Source organism: Camellia sinensis, chromosome 15, assembly GCF_055761805.1.
Source record: "Camellia sinensis isolate YWXY chromosome 15, ASM5576180v1, whole genome shotgun sequence".
Taxonomy (NCBI): Eukaryota; Viridiplantae; Streptophyta; class Magnoliopsida; order Ericales; family Theaceae; genus Camellia; species Camellia sinensis.
Genome location: NC_138975.1, coordinates 60,570,296 through 60,595,728, shown reverse-complemented (window position 1 = coordinate 60,595,728; position 25,433 = coordinate 60,570,296).

Genomic DNA, 25,433 nt, shown 5'->3' with positions numbered 1-25,433 from the left:
GGGGTTTCCATACCATTTCTTGCACATTACGGTTCGAACACTCGAACACCTATGCGGATTCTTCTACAAAGTGGCAGATATGTAAATACGGGGTTTCCGTACCATTTCTTGCGCATTACGGTTCGAACTCTCGAACACCTATACGGATTCTCCTGCACAGTGGCAGATATGTAAATACGGGGTTTCGGCACCATTTCTTGCGCATTACGGTTCGAACACTCGAACACCTATACGGATTCTCCTGCACAGTGGCAGATATGTAAATACGGGGTTTCCCTACCATTTCTTGCGCATTACGGTTCGAACACTCGAACACCTATACGGATTCTCCTGCACAGTGGCAGATATGTAAATACGGGGTTTCGGTACCATTTCTTGCGCAATACGGTTCGAACACTCGAACACCTATACGGATTCTCCTGCACAGTGGCAGATATGTAAATACAGGGTTTCGGTACCATTTCTGGCGCATTACGGTTCGAACACTCGAACACCTATACGGATTATCCAGCACAGTGGCAGATATATAAATACGGGGTTTACATTCCATTTCTCACGCATTACGGTTCAAACACTCGAACACCTATACGGATTCTCCTGCACAGTGGCAGATATGTAAATACGGGGTTTCGGAACCATTTCTTGCGCATTACGGTTCGAACACTCGAACACCTATACGGATTCTCCTGCACAGTGGCAGATATGTAAATACGGGGTTTCCATACCATTTCTTGCGCATTACGGTTCGAACACTCGAACACCTATACGGATTCTCCTGCACAGTGGCAGATATGTAAATACGGGGTTTCGGTACAATTTTTTGCGCATTACGGTTCGAACACTCGAACACCTATACGGATTCTCCTGCACAGTGGCAGATATATAAAAACGGGGTTTACATACCATTTCTTGCGCATTACGGTTCGAACAATCGAACACCTATACGGATTCTCCTGCACAGTGGCAGATATGTAAATACGGGGTTTCCGTACCATTTCTTGCGCATTACGGTTCGAACACTCGAACACCTATACGGATTCTCCTGCACAGTGGCAGATATGTAAATACGGGGTTTCCGTACCATTTCTTGCGCATTACGGTTCGAACACTCGAACACCTATACGGATTCTCCTGCACAGTGGCAGATATGTAAATACGGGGTTTACATACCATTTCTTGCGCTTTACGGTTAGAACACTCGAACACCTATTCGGATTCTCCTGCACAGTGGCAGATATGTAAATACGGGGTTTCGGTACCATTTCTTGCGCATTACGATTCGAACACTCGAACACCTATACGGATTCTCTTGCACAGTGGCAGATATGTAAATACGGGGTTTCCATACCATTTCTTGCACATTACGGTTCGAACACTCGAACACCTATGCGGATTCTCCTACAAAGTGGCAGATATGTAAATACGGGGTTTCGGAACCATTTCTTGCGCATTACGGAACGAACACTCGAACACCTATACGGATTCTCCTGCACAGTGGCAGATATGTAAATACGGGGTTTCCCTACCATTTCTTGCGCATTACGGTTCGAACAATCGAACACCTATACGGATTCTGCTGCACAGTGGCAGATATGTAAATACGGGGTTTCCGTACCATTTCTTGCGCATTACGGTTCGAACACTCGAACACCTATACGGATTCTCCTGCACAGTGGCAGATATGTAAAAACGGGGTTTACATACCATTTCTTGCGCATTACGGTTCGAACACTCGAACACCTGTACGGATTCTCCTGCACAGTGGCAGATATGTAAATCCGGGGTTTCCGTACCTTTTCTTGCGCATTACGGTTCGAACACTCGAACACCTATACGGATTCTCCTGCACAGTGGCAGATATGTTAATACGGGGTTTACATACCATTTCTTGCGCATTACGGTTCGAACACTCGAACACCTATACGGATTCTCCTGCACAGTGGCAGATATGTAAATACGGGGTTTACATACCATTTCTTGCGCATTACGGTTCGAACACTCGAACACCTATACGGATTCTCCTGCACAGTGGCAGATATGTAAATACGGGGTTTCCATACCATTTCTTGCGCATTACGGTTCGAACTCTCGAACACCTATACGGATTCTCCTGCACAGTGGCAGATATGTAAATACGGGGTTTCGGAACCATTTCTTGCGCATTACGGTTCGAACACTCGAACACCTATACGGATTCTCCTGCACAGTGGCAGATATGTAAATACGGGGTTTCCATACCATTTCTTGCGCATTACGGTTCGAACACTCGAACACCTATACGGATTCTCGTGCACAGTGTCAGATATGTAAATACGGGGTTTCGGTACAATTTTTTGCGCATTACGGTTCGAACACTTGAACACCTATACGGATTCTCCTGCACAGTGGCAGATATATAAAAACGGGGTTTACATACCATTTCTTGCGCATTACGGTTCGAACAATCGAACACCTATACGGATTCTCCTGCACAGTGGCAGATATGTAAATACGGGGTTTCCGTACCATTTCTTGCGCATTACGGTTCGAACACTCGAACACCTATACGGATTCTCCTGCACAGTGGCAGATATGTAAATACGGGGTTTCCGTACCATTTCTTGCGCATTACGGTTCGAACACTCGAACACCTATACGGATTCTCCTGCACAGTGGCAGATATGTAAATACGGGGTTTACATACCATTTCTTGCGCATTACGGTTAGAACACTCGAACACCTATTCGGATTCTCCTGCACAGTGGCAGATATGTAAATACGGGGTTTCGGTACCATTTCTTGCGCATTACGATTCGAACACTCGAACACCTATACGGATTCTCCTGCACAGTGGCAGATATGTAAATACGGGGTTTCCATACCATTTCTTGCACATTACGGTTCGAACACTCGAACACCTATGCGGATTCTCCTACAAAGTGGCAGATATGTAAATACGGGGTTTCGGAACCATTTCTTGCGCATTACGGAACGAACACTCGAACACCTATACGGATTCTCCTGCACAGTGGCAGATATGTAAATACGGGGTTTCGGTACCATTTCTTGCGCATTACGATTCGAACACTCGAACACCTATACGGATTCTCCTGCACAGTGGCAGATATGTAAATACGGGATTTCCATACCATTTCTTGCACATTACGGTTCGAACACTCGAACACCTATGCGGATTCTCCTACAAAGTGGCAGATATGTAAATACGGGGTTTCCGTACCATTTCTTGCGCATTACGGTTCGAACTCTCGAACACCTATACGGATTCTCCTGCACAGTGGCAGATATGTAAATACGGGGTTTCGGCACCATTTCTTGCGCATTACGGTTCGAACACTCGAACACCTATACGGATTCTCCTGCACAGTGGCAGATATGTAAATACGGGGTTTCCCTACCATTTCTTGCGCATTACGGTTCGAACACTCGAACACCTATACGGATTCTCGTGCACAGTGTCAGATATGTAAATACGGGGTTTCGGTACAATTTTTTGCGCATTACGGTTCGAACACTTGAACACCTATACGGATTCTCCTGCACAGTGGCAGATATATAAAAACGGGGTTTACATACCATTTCTTGCGCATTACGGTTCGAACAATCGAACACCTATACGGATTCTCCTGCACAGTGGCAGATATGTAAATACGGGGTTTCCGTACCATTTCTTGCGCATTACGGTTCGAACACTCGAACACCTATACGGATTCTCCTGCACAGTGGCAGATATGTAAATACGGGGTTTCCGTACCATTTCTTGCGCATTACGGTTCGAACACTCGAACACCTATACGGATTCTCCTGCACAGTGGCAGATATGTAAATACGGGGTTTACATACCATTTCTTGCGCATTACGGTTAGAACACTCGAACACCTATTCGGATTCTCCTGCACAGTGGCAGATATGTAAATACGGGGTTTCGGTACCATTTCTTGCGCATTACGATTCGAACACTCGAACACCTATACGGATTCTCCTGCACAGTGGCAGATATGTAAATACGGGGTTTCCATACCATTTCTTGCACATTACGGTTCGAACACTCGAACACCTATGCGGATTCTCCTACAAAGTGGCAGATATGTAAATACGGGGTTTCGGAACCATTTCTTGCGCATTACGGAACGAACACTCGAACACCTATACGGATTCTCCTGCACAGTGGCAGATATGTAAATACGGGGTTTCGGTACCATTTCTTGCGCATTACGATTCGAACACTCGAACACCTATACGGATTCTCCTGCACAGTGGCACATATGTAAATACGGGGTTTCCATACCATTTCTTGCACATTACGGTTCGAACACTCGAACACCTATGCGGATTCTCCTACAAAGTGGCAGATATGTAAATACGGGGTTTCCGTACCATTTCTTGCGCATTACGGTTCGAACTCTCGAACACCTATACGGATTCTCCTGCATAGTGGCAGATATGTAAATACGGGGTTTCGGCACCATTTCTTGCGCATTACGGTTCGAACACTCGAACACCTATACGGATTCTCCTGCACAGTGGCAGATATGTAAATACGGGGTTTCCCTACCATTTCTTGCGCATTACGGTTCGAACACTCGAACACCTATACGGATTCTCCTGCACTGTGGCAGATATGTAAATACGGGGTTTCGGTACCATTTCTTGCGCATTACGGTTCGAACACTCGAACACCTATACGGATTCTCCTGCACAGTGGCAGATATGTAAATACAGGGTTTCGGTACCATTTCTGGCGCATTACGGTTCGAACACTCGAACACCTATACGGATTATCCAGCACAGTGGCAGATATATAAATACGGGGTTTACATTCCATTTCTCACGCATTACGGTTCAAACACTCGAACACCTATACGGATTCTCCTGCACAGTGGCAGATATGTAAATACGGGGTTTCGGAACCATTTCTTGCGCATTACGGTTCGAACACTCGAACACCTATACGGATTCTCCTGCACAGTGGCAGATATGTAAATACGGGGTTTCCATACCATTTCTTGCGCATTACGGTTCGAACACTCGAACACCTATACGGATTCTCCTGCACAGTGGCAGATATGTAAATACGGGGTTTCGGTACAATTTTTTGCGCATTACGGTTCGAACACTCGAACACCTATACGGATTCTCCTGCACAGTGGCAGATATATAAAAACGGGGTTTACATACCATTTCTTGCGCATTACGGTTCGAACAATCGAACACCTATACGGATTCTCCTGCACAGTGGCAGATATGTAAATACGGGGTTTCCGTACCATTTCTTGCGCATTACGGTTCGAACACTCGAACACCTATACGGATTCTCCTGCACAGTGGCAGATATGTAAATACGGGGTTTCCGTACCATTTCTTGCGCATTACGGTTCGAACACTCGAACACCTATACGGATTCTCCTGCACAGTGGCAGATATGTAAATACGGGGTTTACATACCATTTCTTGCGCATTACGGTTCGAACACTCGAACACCTATACGGATTCTCCTGCACAGTGGCAGATATGTAAATACGGGGTTTCCATACCATTTCTTGCGCATTACGGTTCGAACTCTCGAACACCTATACGGATTCTCCTGCACAGTGGCAGATATGTAAATACGGGGTTTACATACCATTTCTTGCGCATTACGGTTCGAACACTCGAACACCTATTCGGATTCTCCTGCACAGTGGCAGATATGTAAATACGGGGTTTCGGTATCATTTCTTGCGCATTACGGTTCGAACACTAGAACACCTATACGGATTCTCCTGCACAGTGGCAGATATGTAAATACGGGGTTTCGGTACCATTTTTTGCGCATTACAGTTCGAACAATCGAACACCTATACGGATTCTCCTGCACAGTGGCAGATATGTAAATACGGGGTTTCCGTTCCATTTCTTGCGCATTACGGTTCGAACACTCGAACACCTATACGGATTCTCCTGCACAGTGGCAGATATGTAAATACGGGGTTTACATACCATTTCTTGCGCATTACGGTTCGAACACTCGAACACCTATTCGGATTCTCCTGCACAGTGGCAGATATGTAAATACGGGGTTTCGGTACCATTTCTTGCGCATTACGATTCGAACACTCGAACACCTATACGGATTCTCCTGCACAGTGGCAGATATGTAAATACGGGGTTTCCATACCATTTCTTGCACATTACGGTTCGAACACTCGAACACCTATGCGGATTCTCCTACAAAGTGGCAGATATGTAAATACGGGGTTTCCGTACCATTTCTTGCGCATTACGGTTCGAACTCTCGAACACCTATACGGATTCTCCTACACAGTGGCAGATATGTAAATACGGGGTTTCGGCACCATTTCTTGCGCATTACGGTTCGAACACTCGAACACCTATACGGATTCTCCTGCACAGTGGCAGATATGTAAATACGGGGTTTCCCTACCATTTCTTGCGCATTACGGTTCGAACACTCGAACACCTATACGGATTCTCCTGCACAGTGGCAGATATGTAAATATGGGGTTTCGGTACCATTTCTTGCGCATTACGGTTCGAACACTCGAACACCTATACGGATTCTCCTGCACAGTGGCAGATATGTAAATACAGGGTTTCGGTACCATTTCTGGCGCATTACGGTTCGAACACTCGAACACCTATACGGATTATCCAGCACAGTGGCAGATATATAAATACGGGGTTTACATTCCATTTCTCACGCATTACGGTTCAAACACTCGAACACCTATACGGATTCTCCTGCACAGTGGCAGATATGTAAATACGGGGTTTCGGAACCATTTCTTGCGCATTACGGTTCGAACACTCGAACACCTATACGGATTCTCCTGCACAGTGGCAGATATGTAAATACGGGGTTTCCATACCATTTCTTGCGCATTACGGTTCGAACACTCGAACACCTATACGGATTCTCCTGCACAGTGGCAGATATGTAAATACGGGGTTTCGGTACAATTTTTTGCGCATTACGGTTCGAACACTCGAACACCTATACGGATTCTCCTGCACAGTGGCAGATATATAAAAACGGGGTTTACATACCATTTCTTGCGCATTACGGTTCGAACAATCGAACACCTATACGGATTCTCCTGCACAGTGGCAGATATGTAAATACGGGGTTTCCGTACCATTTCTTGCGCATTACGGTTCGAACACTCGAACACCTATACGGATTCTCCTGCACAGTGGCAGATATGTAAATACGGGGTTTCCGTACCATTTCTTGCGCATTACGGTTCGAACACTCGAACACCTATACGGATTCTCCTGCACAGTGGCAGATATGTAAATACGGGGTTTACATACCATTTCTTGCGCTTTACGGTTAGAACACTCGAACACCTATTCGGATTCTCCTGCACAGTGGCAGATATGTAAATACGGGGTTTCGGTACCATTTCTTGCGCATTACGATTCGAACACTCGAACACCTATACGGATTCTCTTGCACAGTGGCAGATATGTAAATACGGGGTTTCCATACCATTTCTTGCACATTACGGTTCGAACACTCGAACACCTATGCGGATTCTCCTACAAAGTGGCAGATATGTAAATACGGGGTTTCGGAACCATTTCTTGCGCATTACGGAACGAACACTCGAACACCTACACGGATTCTCCTGCACAGTGGCAGATATGTAAATACGGGGTTTCCCTACCATTTCTTGCGCATTACGGTTCGAACAATCGAACACCTATACGGATTCTGCTGCACAGTGGCAGATATGTAAATACGGGGTTTCCGTACCATTTCTTGCGCATTACGGTTCGAACACTCGAACACCTATACGGATTCTCCTGCACAGTGGCAGATATGTAAAAACGGGGTTTACATACCATTTCTTGCGCATTACGGTTCGAACACTCGAACACCTGTACGGATTCTCCTGCACAGTGGCAAATATGTAAATCCGGGGTTTCCGTACCATTTCTTGCGCATTACGGTTCGAACACTCGAACACCTATACGGATTCTGCTGCACAGTGGCAGATATGTTAATACGGGGTTTACATACCATTTCTTGCGCATTACGGTTCGAACACTCGAACACCTATACGGATTCTCCTGCACAGTGGCAGATATGTAAATACGGGGTTTACATACCATTTCTTGCGCATTACGGTTCGAACACTCGAACACCTATACGGATTCTCCTGCACAGTGGCAGATATGTAAATAGGGGGTTTCCATACCATTTCTTGCGCATTACGGTTCGAACTCTCGAACACCTATACGGATTCTCCTGCACAGTGGCAGATATGTAAATACGGGGTTTCGGAACCATTTCTTGCGCATTACGGTTCGAACACTCGAACACCTATACGGATTCTCCTGCACAGTGGCAGATATGTAAATACGGGGTTTCCATACCATTTCTTGCGCATTACGGTTCGAACACTCGAACACCTATACGGATTCTCGTGCACAGTGTCAGATATGTAAATACGGGGTTTCGGTACAATTTTTTGCGCATTACGGTTCGAACACTTGAACACCTATACGGATTCTCCTGCACAGTGGCAGATATATAAAAACGGGGTTTACATACCATTTCTTGCGCATTACGGTTCGAACAATCGAACACCTATACGGATTCTCCTGCACAGTGGCAGATATGTAAATACGGGATTTCCGTACCATTTCTTGCGCATTACGGTTCGAACACTCGAACACCTATACGGATTCTCCTGCACAGTGGCAGATATGTAAATACGGGGTTTCCGTACCATTTCTTGCGCATTACGGTTCGAACACTCGAACACCTATACGGATTCTCCTGCACAGTGGCAGATATGTAAATACGGGGTTTACATACCATTTCTTGCGCATTACGGTTAGAACACTCGAACACCTATTCGGATTCTCCTGCACAGTGGCAGATATGTAAATACGGGGTTTCGGTACCATTTCTTGCGCATTACGATTCGAACACTCGAACACCTATACGGATTCTCCTGCACAGTGGCAGATATGTAAATACGGGGTTTCCATACCATTTCTTGCACATTACGGTTCGAACACTCGAACACCTATGCGGATTCTCCTACAAAGTGGCAGATATGTAAATACGGGGTTTCGGAACCATTTCTTGCGCATTACGGAACGAACACTCGAACACCTATACGGATTCTCCTGCACAGTGGCAGATATGTAAATACGGGGTTTCGGAACCATTTCTTGCGCATTACGGTTCGAACACTCGAACACCTATACGGATTCTCCTGCACAGTGGCAGATATGTAAATACGGGGTTTCCATACCATTTCTTGCGCATTACGGTTCGAACACTCGAACACCTATACGGATTCTCGTGCACAGTGTCAGATATGTAAATACGGGGTTTCGGTACAATTTTTTGCGCATTACGGTTCGAACACTTGAACACCTATACGGATTCTCCTGCACAGTGGCAGATATATAAAAACGGGGTTTACATACCATTTCTTGCGCATTACGGTTCGAACAATCGAACACCTATACGGATTCTCCTGCACAGTGGCAGATATGTAAATACGGGGTTTCCGTACCATTTCTTGCGCATTACGGTTCGAACACTCGAACACCTATACGGATTCTCCTGCACAGTGGCAGATATGTAAATACGGGGTTTCCGTACCATTTCTTGCGCATTACGGTTCGAACACTCGAACACCTATACGGATTCTCCTGCACAGTGGCAGATATGTAAATACGGGGTTTACATACCATTTCTTGCGCATTACGGTTAGAACACTCGAACACCTATTCGGATTCTCCTGCACAGTGGCAGATATGTAAATACGGGGTTTCGGTACCATTTCTTGCGCATTACGATTCGAACACTCGAACACCTATACGGATTCTCCTGCACAGTGGCAGATATGTAAATACGGGGTTTCCATACCATTTCTTGCACATTACGGTTCGAACACTCGAACACCTATGCGGATTCTCCTACAAAGTGGCAGATATGTAAATACGGGGTTTCGGAACCATTTCTTGCGCATTACGGAACGAACACTCGAACACCTATACGGATTCTCCTGCACAGTGGCAGATATGTAAATACGGGGTTTCCCTACCATTTCTTGCGCATTACGGTTCGAACAATCGAACACCTATACGGATTCTGCTGCACAGTGGCAGATATGCAAATACGGGGTTTCCGTACCATTTCTTGCGCATTACGGTTCGAACACTCGAACACCTATACGGATTCTCCTGCACAGTGGCAGATATGTAAAAACGGGGTTTACATACCATTTCTTGCGCATTACGGTTCGAACACTCGAACACCTGTACGGATTCTCCTGCACAGTGGCAGATATGTAAATCCGGGGTTTCCGTACCATTTCTTGCGCATTACGGTTCGAACACTCGAACACCTATACGGATTCTCCTGCACAGTGGCAGATATGTTAATACGGGGTTTACATACCATTTCTTGCGCATTACGGTTCGAACACTCGAACACCTATACGGATTCTCCTGCACAGTGGCAGATATGTAAATACGGGGTTTACATACCATTTCTTGCGCATTACGGTTCGAACACTCGAACACCTATTCGGATTCTCCTGCACAGTGGCAGATATGTAAATACGGGGTTTCGATACCATTTCTTGCGCATTACGATTCGAACACTCGAACACCTATACGGATTCTCCTTCACAGTGGCAGATATGTAAATACGGGGTTTCCATACCATTTCTTGCACATTACGGTTCGAACACTCGAACACCTATGCGGATTCTCCTACAAAGTGGCAGATATGTAAATACGGGGTTTCCGTACCATTTCTTGCGCATTACGATTCGAACTCTCGAACACCTATACGGATTCTCCTGCAAAGTGGCAGATATGTAAATACGGGGTTTCGGAACCATTTCTTGCGCATTACGGTTCGAACACTCGAACACCTATACGGATTCTCCTGCACAGTGGCAGATATGTAAATACGGGGTTTCCCTACCATTTCTTGCGCATAACGGTTCGAACACTCGAACACCTATACGGATTCTCCTGCACAGTGGCAGATATGTAAATACGGGGTTTCGGTACCATTTCTTGCGCATTACGGTTCGAACAGTCGAACAACTATACGGATTCTCCTGCACAGTGGCAGATATGTAAATACGGGGTTTCGGTACCATTTCTGGCGCATTACGGTTCGAACACTCGAACACCTATACGGATTATCCAGCACAGTGGCAGATATATAAATACGGGGTTTACATACCATTTCTCACGCATTACGGTTCAAACACTCGAACACCTATACGGATTCTCCTGCACAGTGGCAGATATGTAAATACGGGGTTTCCGTACCATTTCTTGCGCATTACGGTTCGAACACTCGAACACCTATACGGATTCTCCTGCACAGTGGCTGATATGTAAATACGGGGTTTCCATACCATTTCTTGCGCAATACGGTTCGAACACTCGAACACCTATACGGATTCTCCTGCACAGTGGTAGATATGTAAATACGGGGTTTACATACCATTTCTTGCGCATTACGGTTCGAACAATCGAACACCTATACGGATTCTCCTGCACAGTGGCAGATATGTAAATACGGGGTTTCGGTACCATTTTTTGCGCATTACGGTTCGAACACTCGAACACCTATACGGATTCTCCTGCACAGTGGCAGATATGTAAAAACGGGGTTTACATACCATTTCTTGCGCATTACGGTTCGAACAATCGAACACCTATACGGATTCTGCTGCACAGTGGCAGATATGTAAATACGGGGTTTCCGTACCATTTCTTGCGCATTACGGTTCGAACACTCGAACACCTATACGGATTCTCCTGCACAGTGGCAGATATGTAAAAACGGGGTTTACATACCATTTCTTGCGCATTACGATTCGAACACTCGAACACCTATACGGATTCTCCTGCACAGTGGCAGATATGTAAATACGGGGTTTCCATACCATTTCTTGCACATTACGGTTCGAACACTCGAACACCTATGCGGATTCTCCTACAAAGTGGCAGATATGTAAATACGGGGTTTCGGAACCATTTCTTGCGCATTACGGAACGAACACTCGAACACCTATACGGATTCTCCTGCACAGTGGCAGATATGTAAATACGGGGTTTCGGAACCATTTCTTGCGCATTACGGTTCGAACACTCGAACACCTATACGGATTCTCCTGCACAGTGGCAGATATGTAAATACGGGGTTTCCATACCATTTCTTGCGCATTACGGTTCGAACACTCGAACACCTATACGGATTCTCGTGCACAGTGTCAGATATGTAAATACGGGGTTTCGGTACAATTTTTTGCGCATTACGGTTCGAACACTTGAACACCTATACGGATTCTCCTGCACAGTGGCAGATATATAAAAACGGGGTTTACATACCATTTCTTGCGCATTACGGTTCGAACAATCGAACACCTATACGGATTCTCCTGCACAGTGGCAGATATGTAAATACGGGGTTTCCGTACCATTTCTTGCGCATTACGGTTCGAACACTCGAACACCTATACGGATTCTCCTGCACAGTGGCAGATATGTAAATACGGGGTTTCCGTACCATTTCTTGCGCATTACGGTTCGAACACTCGAACACCTATACGGATTCTCCTGCACAGTGGCAGATATGTAAATACGGGGTTTACATACCATTTCTTGCGCATTACGGTTAGAACACTCGAACACCTATTCGGATTCTCCTGCACAGTGGCAGATATGTAAATACGGGGTTTCGGTACCATTTCTTGCGCATTACGATTCGAACACTCGAACACCTATACGGATTCTCCTGCACAGTGGCAGATATGTAAATACGGGGTTTCCATACCATTTCTTGCACATTACGGTTCGAACACTCGAACACCTATGCGGATTCTCCTACAAAGTGGCAGATATGTAAATACGGGGTTTCGGAACCATTTCTTGCGCATTACGGAACGAACACTCGAACACCTATACGGATTCTCCTGCACAGTGGCAGATATGTAAATACGGGGTTTCCCTACCATTTCTTGCGCATTACGGTTCGAACAATCGAACACCTATACGGATTCTGCTGCACAGTGGCAGATATGCAAATACGGGGTTTCCGTACCATTTCTTGCGCATTACGGTTCGAACACTCGAACACCTATACGGATTCTCCTGCACAGTGGCAGATATGTAAAAACGGGGTTTACATACCATTTCTTGCGCATTACGGTTCGAACACTCGAACACCTGTACGGATTCTCCTGCACAGTGGCAGATATGTAAATCCGGGGTTTCCGTACCATTTCTTGCGCATTACGGTTCGAACACTCGAACACCTATACGGATTCTCCTGCACAGTGGCAGATATGTTAATACGGGGTTTACATACCATTTCTTGCGCATTACGGTTCGAACACTCGAACACCTATACGGATTCTCCTGCACAGTGGCAGATATGTAAATACGGGGTTTACATACCATTTCTTGCGCATTACGGTTCGAACACTCGAACACCTATTCGGATTCTCCTGCACAGTGGCAGATATGTAAATACGGGGTTTCGGTACCATTTCTTGCGCATTACGATTCGAACACTCGAACACCTATACGGATTCTCCTTCACAGTGGCAGATATGTAAATACGGGGTTTCCATACCATTTCTTGCACATTACGGTTCGAACACTCGAACACCTATGCGGATTCTCCTACAAAGTGGCAGATATGTAAATACGGGGTTTCCGTACCATTTCTTGCGCATTACGATTCGAACTCTCGAACACCTATACGGATTCTCCTGCAAAGTGGCAGATATGTAAATACGGGGTTTCGGAACCATTTCTTGCGCATTACGGTTCGAACACTCGAACACCTATACGGATTCTCCTGCACAGTGGCAGATATGTAAATACGGGGTTTCCCTACCATTTCTTGCGCATAACGGTTCGAACACTCGAACACCTATACGGATTCTCCTGCACAGTGGCAGATATGTAAATACGGGGTTTCGGTACCATTTCTTGCGCATTACGGTTCGAACAGTCGAACAACTATACGGATTCTCCTGCACAGTGGCAGATATGTAAATACGGGGTTTCGGTACCATTTCTGGCGCATTACGGTTCGAACACTCGAACACCTATACGGATTATCCAGCACAGTGGCAGATATATAAATACGGGGTTTACATACCATTTCTCACGCATTACGGTTCAAACACTCGAACACCTATACGGATTCTCCTGCACAGTGGCAGATATGTAAATACGGGGTTTCCGTACCATTTCTTGCGCATTACGGTTCGAACACTCGAACACCTATACGGATTCTCCTGCACAGTGGCTGATATGTAAATACGGGGTTTCCATACCATTTCTTGCGCAATACGGTTCGAACACTCGAACACCTATACGGATTCTCCTGCACAGTGGTAGATATGTAAATACGGGGTTTACATACCATTTCTTGCGCATTACGGTTCGAACAATCGAACACCTATACGGATTCTCCTGCACAGTGGCAGATATGTAAATACGGGGTTTCGGTACCATTTTTTGCGCATTACGGTTCGAACACTCGAACACCTATACGGATTCTCCTGCACAGTGGCAGATATGTAAAAACGGGGTTTACATACCATTTCTTGCGCATTACGGTTCGAACAATCGAACACCTATACGGATTCTGCTGCACAGTGGCAGATATGTAAATACGGGGTTTCCGTACCATTTCTTGCGCATTACGGTTCGAACACTCGAACACCTATACGGATTCTCCTGCACAGTGGCAGATATGTAAAAACGGGGTTTACATACCATTTCTTGCGCATTACGGTTCGAACACTCGAACACCTATACGGATTCTCCTGCACAGTGGCAGATATGTAAATCCGGGGTTTCCGTACCATTTCTTGCGCATTACGGTTCGAACACTCGAACACCTATACGGATTCTCCTGCACAGTGGCAGATATGTTAATACGGGGTTTACATACCATTTCTTGCGCATTACGGTTCGAACACTCGAACACCTATGCGGATTCTCCTACAAAGTGGCAGGTATGTAAATACGGGGTTTCCGTACCATTTCTGGCGCATTACGGTTCGAACTCTCGAACACCTATACGGATTCTGCTGCACAGTGGCAGATATGTAAATACGGGGTTTCGGAACCATTTCTTGCGCATTACGGTTCGAACACTCGAACAACTATACGGATTCTCCTGCACAGTGGCAGATATGTAAATACGGGGTTTCGGTACCATTTTTTGCGCATTACGGTTCGAACACTCGAACACCTATACGGATTCTCCTGCACAGTGGCAGATATATAAAAACGGGGTTTACATACCATTTCTTGCGCATTACGGTTCGAACTCTCGAACACCTATACGGATTCTCCTGCACAGTGGCAGATATGTAAATACGGGGTTTCTGAACCATTTCTTGCGCATTACGGTTCGAACACTCGAACACCTATACGGATTCTCCTGCACAGTGGCAGATATGTAAATACGGGGTTTCCATACCATTTCTTGCGCATTACGGTTCGGACACTCGAACACCTATACGGATTCTCCTGCACAGTGGCAGATATGTAAATACGGGGTTTCGGTACCATTTCTGGCGCATTACGGTTCGAACACTCGAACACCTATACGGATTATCCAGCACAGTGGCAGATATATAAATACGGGGTTTGCAAACCATTTCTCACGCATTACGGTTCAAACACTCGAACACCTATACGGATTCTCCTGCACAGTGGCAGATATGCAAATACGGGGTTTCCGTACCATTTCTTGCGCAATACGGTTCGAACACTCGAACACCTATACGAATTCTCCTGCACAGTGGCAGATATGTAAATACGGGGTTTCCCTACCATTTCTTGCGCATTACGGTTCGAACAATCGAACACCTATACGGATTCTGCTGCACAGTGGCAGATATGCAAATACGGGGTTTCCGTACCATTTCTTGCGCATTACGGTTCGAACACTCGAACACCTATACGGATTCTCCTGCACAGTGGCAGATATGTAAAAACGGGGTTTACATACCATTTCTTGCGCATTACGGTTCGAACACTCGAACACCTGTACGGATTCTCCTGCACAGTGGCAGATATGTAAATCCGGGGTTTCCGTACCATTTCTTGCGCATTACGGTTCGAACACTCGAACACCTATACGGATTCTCCTGCACAGTGGCAGATATGTTAATACGGGGTTTACATACCATTTCTTGCGCATTACGGTTCGAACACTCGAACACCTATACGGATTCTCCTGCACAGTGGCAGATATGTAAATACGGGGTTTACATACCATTTCTTGCGCATTACGGTTCGAACACTCGAACACCTATTCGGATTCTCCTGCACAGTGGCAGATATGTAAATACGGGGTTTCGGTACCATTTCTTGCGCATTACGATTCGAACACTCGAACACCTATACGGATTCTCCTTCACAGTGGCAGATATGTAAATACGGGGTTTCCATACCATTTCTTGCACATTACGGTTCGAACACTCGAACACCTATGCGGATTCTCCTACAAAGTGGCAGATATGTAAATACGGGGTTTCCGTACCATTTCTTGCGCATTACGATTCGAACTCTCGAACACCTATACGGATTCTCCTGCAAAGTGGCAGATATGTAAATACGGGGTTTCGGAACCATTTCTTGCGCATTACGGTTCGAACACTCGAACACCTATACGGATTCTCCTGCACAGTGGCAGATATGTAAATACGGGGTTTCCCTACCATTTCTTGCGCATAACGGTTCGAACACTCGAACACCTATACGGATTCTCCTGCACAGTGGCAGATATGTAAATACGGGGTTTCGGTACCATTTCTTGCGCATTACGGTTCGAACAGTCGAACAACTATACGGATTCTCCTGCACAGTGGCAGATATGTAAATACGGGGTTTCGGTACCATTTCTGGCGCATTACGGTTCGAACACTCGAACACCTATACGGATTATCCAGCACAGTGGCAGATATATAAATACGGGGTTTACATACCATTTCTCACGCATTACGGTTCAAACACTCGAACACCTATACGGATTCTCCTGCACAGTGGCAGATATGTAAATACGGGGTTTCCGTACCATTTCTTGCGCATTACGGTTCGAACACTCGAACACCTATACGGATTCTCCTGCACAGTGGCTGATATGTAAATACGGGGTTTCCATACCATTTCTTGCGCAATACGGTTCGAACACTCGAACACCTATACGGATTCTCCTGCACAGTGGTAGATATGTAAATACGGGGTTTACATACCATTTCTTGCGCATTACGGTTCGAACAATCGAACACCTATACGGATTCTCCTGCACAGTGGCAGATATGTAAATACGGGGTTTCGGTACCATTTTTTGCGCATTACGGTTCGAACACTCGAACACCTATACGGATTCTCCTGCACAGTGGCAGATATGTAAAAACGGGGTTTACATACCATTTCTTGCGCATTACGGTTCGAACAATCGAACACCTATACGGATTCTGCTGCACAGTGGCAGATATGTAAATACGGGGTTTCCGTACCATTTCTTGCGCATTACGGTTCGAACACTCGAACACCTATACGGATTCTCCTGCACAGTGGCAGATATGTAAAAACGGGGTTTACATACCATTTCTTGCGCATTACGGTTCGAACACTCGAACACCTATACGGATTCTCCTGCACAGTGGCAGATATGTAAATCCGGGGTTTCCGTACCATTTCTTGCGCATTACGGTTCGAACACTCGAACACCTATACGGATTCTCCTGCACAGTGGCAGATATGTTAATACGGGGTTTACATACCATTTCTTGCGCATTACGGTTCGAACACTCGAACACCTATGCGGATTCTCCTACAAAGTGGCAGGTATGTAAATACGGGGTTTCCGTACCATTTCTGGCGCATTACGGTTCGAACTCTCGAACACCTATACGGATTCTGCTGCACAGTGGCAGATATGTAAATACGGGGTTTCGGAACCATTTCTTGCGCATTACGGTTCGAACACTCGAACAACTATACGGATTCTCCTGCACAGTGGCAGATATGTAAATACGGGGTTTCGGTACCATTTTTTGCGCATTACGGTTCGAACACTCGAACACCTATACGGATTCTCCTGCACAGTGGCAGATATATAAAAACGGGGTTTACATACCATTTCTTGCGCATTACGGTTCGAACTCTCGAACACCTATACGGATTCTCCTGCACAGTGGCAGATATGTAAATACGGGGTTTCTGAACCATTTCTTGCGCATTACGGTTCGAACACTCGAACACCTATACGGATTCTCCTGCACAGTGGCAGATATGTAAATACGGGGTTTCCATACCATTTCTTGAGCATTACGGTTCGGACACTCGAACACCTATACGGATTCTCCTGCACAGTGGCAGATATGTAAATACGGGGTTTCGGTACCATTTCTGGCGCATTACGGTTCGAACACTCGAACACCTATACGGATTATCCAGCACAGTGGCAGATATATAAATACGGGGTTTGCAAACCATTTCTCACGCATTACGGTTCAAACACTCGAACACCTATACGGATTCTCCTGCACAGTGGCAGATATGCAAATACGGGGTTTCCGTACCATTTCTTGCGCAATACGGTTCGAACACTCGAACACCTATACGAATTCTCCTGCACAGTGGCAGATATGTAAATACGGGGTTTACATACCATTTCTTGCACATTACGGTTCGAACACTCGAACACCTATACGGATTCTGCTGCACAGTGGCAGATATGTAAATACGGGGTTTCGGAACCATTTCTTGCGCATTACGGTTCGAACACTCGAACACCTATACGGATTCTCCTGCACAGTGGCAGATATGTAAATACGGGGTTTCGGTACCATTTTTTGCGCATTACGGTTCGAACACTCGAACACCTATACGGATTCTCCTGCACAGTGGCAGATATATAAAAACGGGGTTTACATACCATTTCTTGCGCATTACGGTTCGAACTCTCGAACACCTATACGGATTCTCCTGCACAGTGGCAGATATGTAAATACGGGGTTTCTGAACCATTTCTTGCGCATTACGGTTCGAACACTCGAACACCTATACGGATTCTCCTGCACAGTGGCAGATATGTAAATACGGGGTTTCCATACCATTTCTTGCGCATTACGGTTCGAACACTCGAACACCTATACGGATTCTCCTGCACAGTGGCAGATATGTAAATACGGGGTTTCGGTACCATTTCTTGCGCATTACGGTTCGGACACTCGAACACCTATACGGATTCTCCTGCAGAGTGGCAGATATGTAAATACGGGGTTTCGGTACCATTTCTGGCGCATTACGGTTCGAACACTCGAACACCTATACGGATTATCCAGCACAGTGGCAGATATATAAATACGGGGTTTGCAAACCATTTCTCACGCATTACGGTTCAAACACTCGAACACCTATACGGATTCTCCTGCACAGTGGCAGATATGTAAATACGGGGTTTCCGTACCATTTCTTGCGCATTACGGTTCGAACACTCGAACACCTATACGAATTCTCCTGCACAGTGGCAGATATGTAAATACGGGGTTTACATACCATTTCTTGCACATTACGGTTCGAACACTCGAACACCTATACGGATTCTGCTGCACAGTGGCAGATATGTAAATACGGGGTTTCGGAACCATTTCTTGCGCATTACGGTTCGAACACTCGAACACCTATACGGATTCTCCTGCACAGTGGCAGATATGTAAATACGGGGTTTCGGTACCATTTTTTGCGCATTACGGTTCGAACACTCGAACACCTATACGGATTCTCCTGCACAGTGGCAGATATATAAAAACGGGGTTTACATACCATTTCTTGCGCATTACGGTTCGAACTCTCGAACACCTATACGGATTCTCCTGCACAGTGGCAGATATGTAAATACGGGGTTTCTGAACCATTTCTTGCGCATTACGGTTCGAACACTCGAACACCTATACGGATTCTCCTGCACAGTGGCAGATATGTAAATACGGGGTTTCCATACCATTTCTTGCGCATTACGGTTCGAACACTCGAACACCTATACGGATTCTCCTGCACAGTGGCAGATATGTAAATACGGGGTTTCGGTACCATTTCTTGCGCATTACGGTTCGGACACTCGAACACCTATACGGATTCTCCTGCAGAGTGGCAGATATGTAAATACGGGGTTTCGGTACCATTTCTGGCGCATTACGGTTCGAACACTCGAACACCTATACGGATTATCCAGCACAGTGGCAGATATATAAATACGGGGTTTGCAAACCATTTCTCACGCATTACGGTTCAAACACTCGAACACCTATACGGATTCTCCTGCACAGTGGCAGATATGTAAATACGGGGTTTCCGTACCATTTCTTGCGCATTACGGTTCGAACACTCGAACACCTATACGAATTCTCCTGCACAGTGGCAGATATGTAAATACGGGGTTTACATACCATTTCTTGCGCATTACGGTTCGAACACTCGAACACCTATTCGGATTCTCCTGCACAGTGGTAGATATGTAAATACGGGGTTTCGGTACCATTTCTTGCGCATTACGATTCGAACACTCGAACACCTATACGGATTCTCCTGCACAGTGGCAGATATGTAAATACGGGGTTTCCATACCATTTCTTGCACATTACGGTTCGAACACTCGAACACCTATGCGGATTCTCCTACAAAGTGGCAGGTATGTAAATACGGGGTTTCCGTACCATTTCTTGCGCATTACGGTTCGAACTCTCGAACACCTATACGGATTCTCCTGCACAGTGGCAGATATGTAAATACGGGGTTTCGGAACCATTTCTTGCGCATTACGGTTCGAACACTCGAACACCTATACGGATTCTCCTGCACAGTGGCAGATATGTAAATACGGGGTTTCCATGCCATTTCTTGCGCATTACGGTTCGAACACTCGAACACCTATACGGATTCTCCTGCACAGTGGCAGATATGTAAATACGGGGTTTCGGTACCATTTTTTGCGCATTACGGTTCGAACACTCGAACACCTATACGCATTCTCCTGCACAGTGGCAGATATATAAAAACGGGGTTTACATACCATTTCTTGCGCATTACGGTTCGAACAATCGAACACCTATACGGATTCTCCTGCACAGTGGCAGATATGTAAATACGGGGTTTCCGTACCATTTCTTGCGCATTACGGTTCGAACACTCGAACACCTATACGGATTCTCCTGCACAGTGGCAGATATGTAAATACGGGGTTTACATACCATTTCTTGCGCATTACGGTTAGAACACTCGAACACCTATTCGGATTCTCCTGCACAGTGGCAGATATGTAAATACGGGGTTTCGGTACCATTTCTTGCGCATTACGATTCGAACACTCGAACACCTATATGGATTCTCCTGCACAGTGGCAGATATGTAAATACGGGGTTTCCATACCATTTCTTGCACATTACGGTTCGAACACTCGAACACCTATGCGGATTCTCCTACAAAGTGGCAGATATGTAAATACGGGGTTTCGGAACCATTTCATGCGCATTACGGAACGAACACTCGAACACCTATACGGATTCTCCTGCACAGTGGCAGATATGTAAATACGGGGTTTCCATACCATTTCTTGCGCATTACGGTTCGAACAATCGAACACCTATACGGATTCTGCTGCACAGTGGCAGATATGTAAATACGGGGTTTCCGTACCATTTCTTGCACATTACGGTTCGAACACTCAAACACCTATACGGATTCTCCTGCACAGTGGCAGATATGTAAAAACGGGGTTTACATACCATTTCTTGCGCATTACGGTTCGAACACTCGAACACCTGTACGGATTCTCCTGCACAGTGGCAGATATGTAAATCCGGGGTTTCCGTACCATTTCTTGCGCATTACGGTTCGAACACTCGAACACCTATACGGATTCTCCTGCACAGTGGCAGATATGTTAATACGGGATTTACATACCATTTCTTGCGCATTACGGTTCGAACACTCGAACACCTATACGGATTCTCCTGCACAGTGGCAGATATGTAAATACGGGGTTTACATACCATTTCTTGCGCATTACGGTTCGAACACTCGAACACCTATTCGGATTCTCCTGCACAGTGGCAGATATGTAAATACGGGGTTTCGGTACCATTTCTTGCGCATTACGATTCGAACACTCGAACACCTATACGGATTCTCCTTCACAGTGGCAGATATGTAAATACGGGGTTTCCATACCATTTCTTGCACATTACGGTTCGAACACTCGAACACCTATGCGGATTCTCCTACAAAGTGGCAGATATGTAAATACGGGGTTTCCGTACCATTTCTTGCGCATTACGATTCGAACACTCGAACACCTATACGGATTCTCCTACACAGTGGTAGATATGTAAATACGGGGTTTACATACCATTTCTTGCGCATTACGGTTCGAACAATCGAACACCTATACGGATTCTCCTGCACAGTGGCAGATATGTAAATACGGGGTTTCGGTACCATTTTTTGCGCATTACGGTTCGAACACTCGAACACCTATACGGATTCTCCTGCACAGTGGCAGATATGTAAAAACGGGGTTTACATACCATTTCTTGCGCATTACGGTTCGAACAATCGAACACCTATACGGATTCTGCTGCACAGTGGCAGATATGTAAATACGGGGTTTCCGTACCATTTCTTGCGCATTACGGTTCGAACACTCGAACACCTATACGGATTCTCCTGCACAGTGGCAGATATGTAAACACGGGGTTTACATACCATTTCTTGCGCATTACGGTTCGAACACTCGAACACCTATACGGATTCTCCTGCACAGTGGCAGATATGTAAATCCGGGGTTTCCGTACCATTTCTTGCGCATTACGGTTCGAACACTCGAACACCTATACGGATTCTCCTGCACAGTGGCAGATATGTTAATACGGGGTTTCGGTACCATTTCTTGCGCATTACGATTCGAACACTCGAACACCTATACGGATTCTCCTTCACAGTGGCAGATATGTAAATACGGGGTTTCCATACCATTTCTTGCACATTACGGTTCGAACACTCGAACACCTATGCGGATTCTCCTACAAAGTGGCAGATATGTAAATACGGGGTTTCGGTACCATTTCTTGCGCATTACGATTCGAACACTCGAACACCTATACGGATTCTCCTGCACAGTGGCAGATATGTAAATACGGGGTTTCCATACCATTTCTTGAGCATTACGGTTCGGACACTCGAACACCTATACGGATTCTCCTGCACAGTGGCAGATATATAAAAACGGGGTTTACATACCATTTCTTGCGCATTACGGTTCGAACTCTCGAACACCTATACGAATTCTCCTGCACAGTGGCAGATATGTAAATACGGGGTTTCTGAACCATTTCTTTCGCATTACGGTTCGAACACTCGAACACCTATACGGATTCTCCTGCACAGTGGCAGATATGTAAATACGGGGTTTCCATACCATTTCTTGCGCATTACGGTTCGGACACTCGAACACCTATACGGATTCTCCTGCACAGTGGCAGATATGTAAATACGGGGTTTCGGTACCATTTCTGGCGCATTACGGTTCGAACACTCGAACACCTATACGGATTATCCAGCACAGTGGCAGATATATAAATACGGGGTTTGCAAACCATTTCTCACGCATTACGGTTCAAACACTCGAACACCTATACGGATTCTCCTGCACAGTGGCAGATATGCAAATACGGGGTTTCCGTACCATTTCTTGCGCAATACGGTTCGAACACTCGAACACCTATACGAATTCTCCTGCACAGTGGCAGATATGTAAATACGGGGTTTACATACCATTTCTTGCACATTACGGTTCGAACACTCGAACACCTATACGGATTCTGCTGCACAGTGGCAGATATGTAAATACGGGGTTTCGGAACCATTTCTTGCGCATTACGGTTCGAACACTCGAACACCTATACGGATTCTCCTGCACAGTGGCAGATATGTAAATACGGGGTTTACATACCATTTCTTGCGCATTACGGTTCGAACACTCGAACACCTATTCGGATTCTCCTGCACAGTGGCATATATGTAAATACGGGGTTTCGGTACCATTTCTTGCGCATTACGATTCGAACACTCGAACACCTATACGGATTCTCCTGCACAGTGGCAGATATGTAAATACGGGGTTTCCATACCATTTCTTGCACATTACGGTTCGAACACTCGAACACCTATGCGGATTCTCCTACAAAGTGGCAGATATGTAAATACGGGGTTTCCGTACCATTTCTTGCGCATTACGGTTCGAACTCTCGAACACCTATACGGATTCTCCTGCACAGTGGCAGATATGTAAATACGGGGTTTCGGTACCATTTCTTGCGCATTACGGTTCGAACACTCGAACACCTATACGGATTCTCCTGCACAGTGGCAGATATATAAATACGGGGTTTACATACCATTTCTCACGCATTACGGTTCAAACACTCAAACACCTGTACGGATTATCCAGCACAGTGGCAGATATATAAATACGGGGTTTGCAAACCATTTCTCACGCATTACGGTTCAAACACTCGAACACCTATACGGATTCTCCTGCACAGTGGCAGATATGTAAATACGGGGTTTCCGTACCATTTCTTGCGCATTACGGTTCGAACACTCGAACACCTATACGTATTCTCCTGCACAGTGGCAGATATGTAAATACGGGGTTTACATACCATTTCTTGCGCATTACGGTTCGAACACTCGAACACCTATTCGGATTCTCCTGCACAGTGGTAGATATGTAAATACGGGGTTTCGGTACCATTTCTTGCGCATTACGATTCGAACACTCGAACACCTATACGGATTCTCCTGCACAGTGGCAGATATGTAAATACGGGGTTTCCATACCATTTCTTGCACATTACGGTTCGAACACTCGAACACCTATGCGGATTCTCCTACAAAGTGGCAGGTATGTAAATACGGGGTTTCCGTACCATTTCTTGCGCATTACGGTTCAAACTCTCGAACACCTATACGGATTCTCCTGCACAGTGGCAGATATGTAAATACGGGGTTTCGGAACCATTTCTTGCGCATTACGGTTCGAACACTCGAACACCTATACGGATTCTCCTGCACAGTGGCAGATATGTAAATACGGGGTTTCAATGCCATTTCTTGCGCATTACGGTTCGAACACTCGAACACCTATACGGATTCTCCTGCACAGTGGCAGATATGTAAATACGGGGTTTCGGTACCATTTTTTGCGCATTACGGTTCGAACACTCGAACACCTATACGGATTCTCCTGCACAGTGGCAGATATATAAAAACGGGGTTTACATACCATTTCTTGCGCATTACGGTTCGAACAATCGAACACCTATACGGATTCTCCTGCA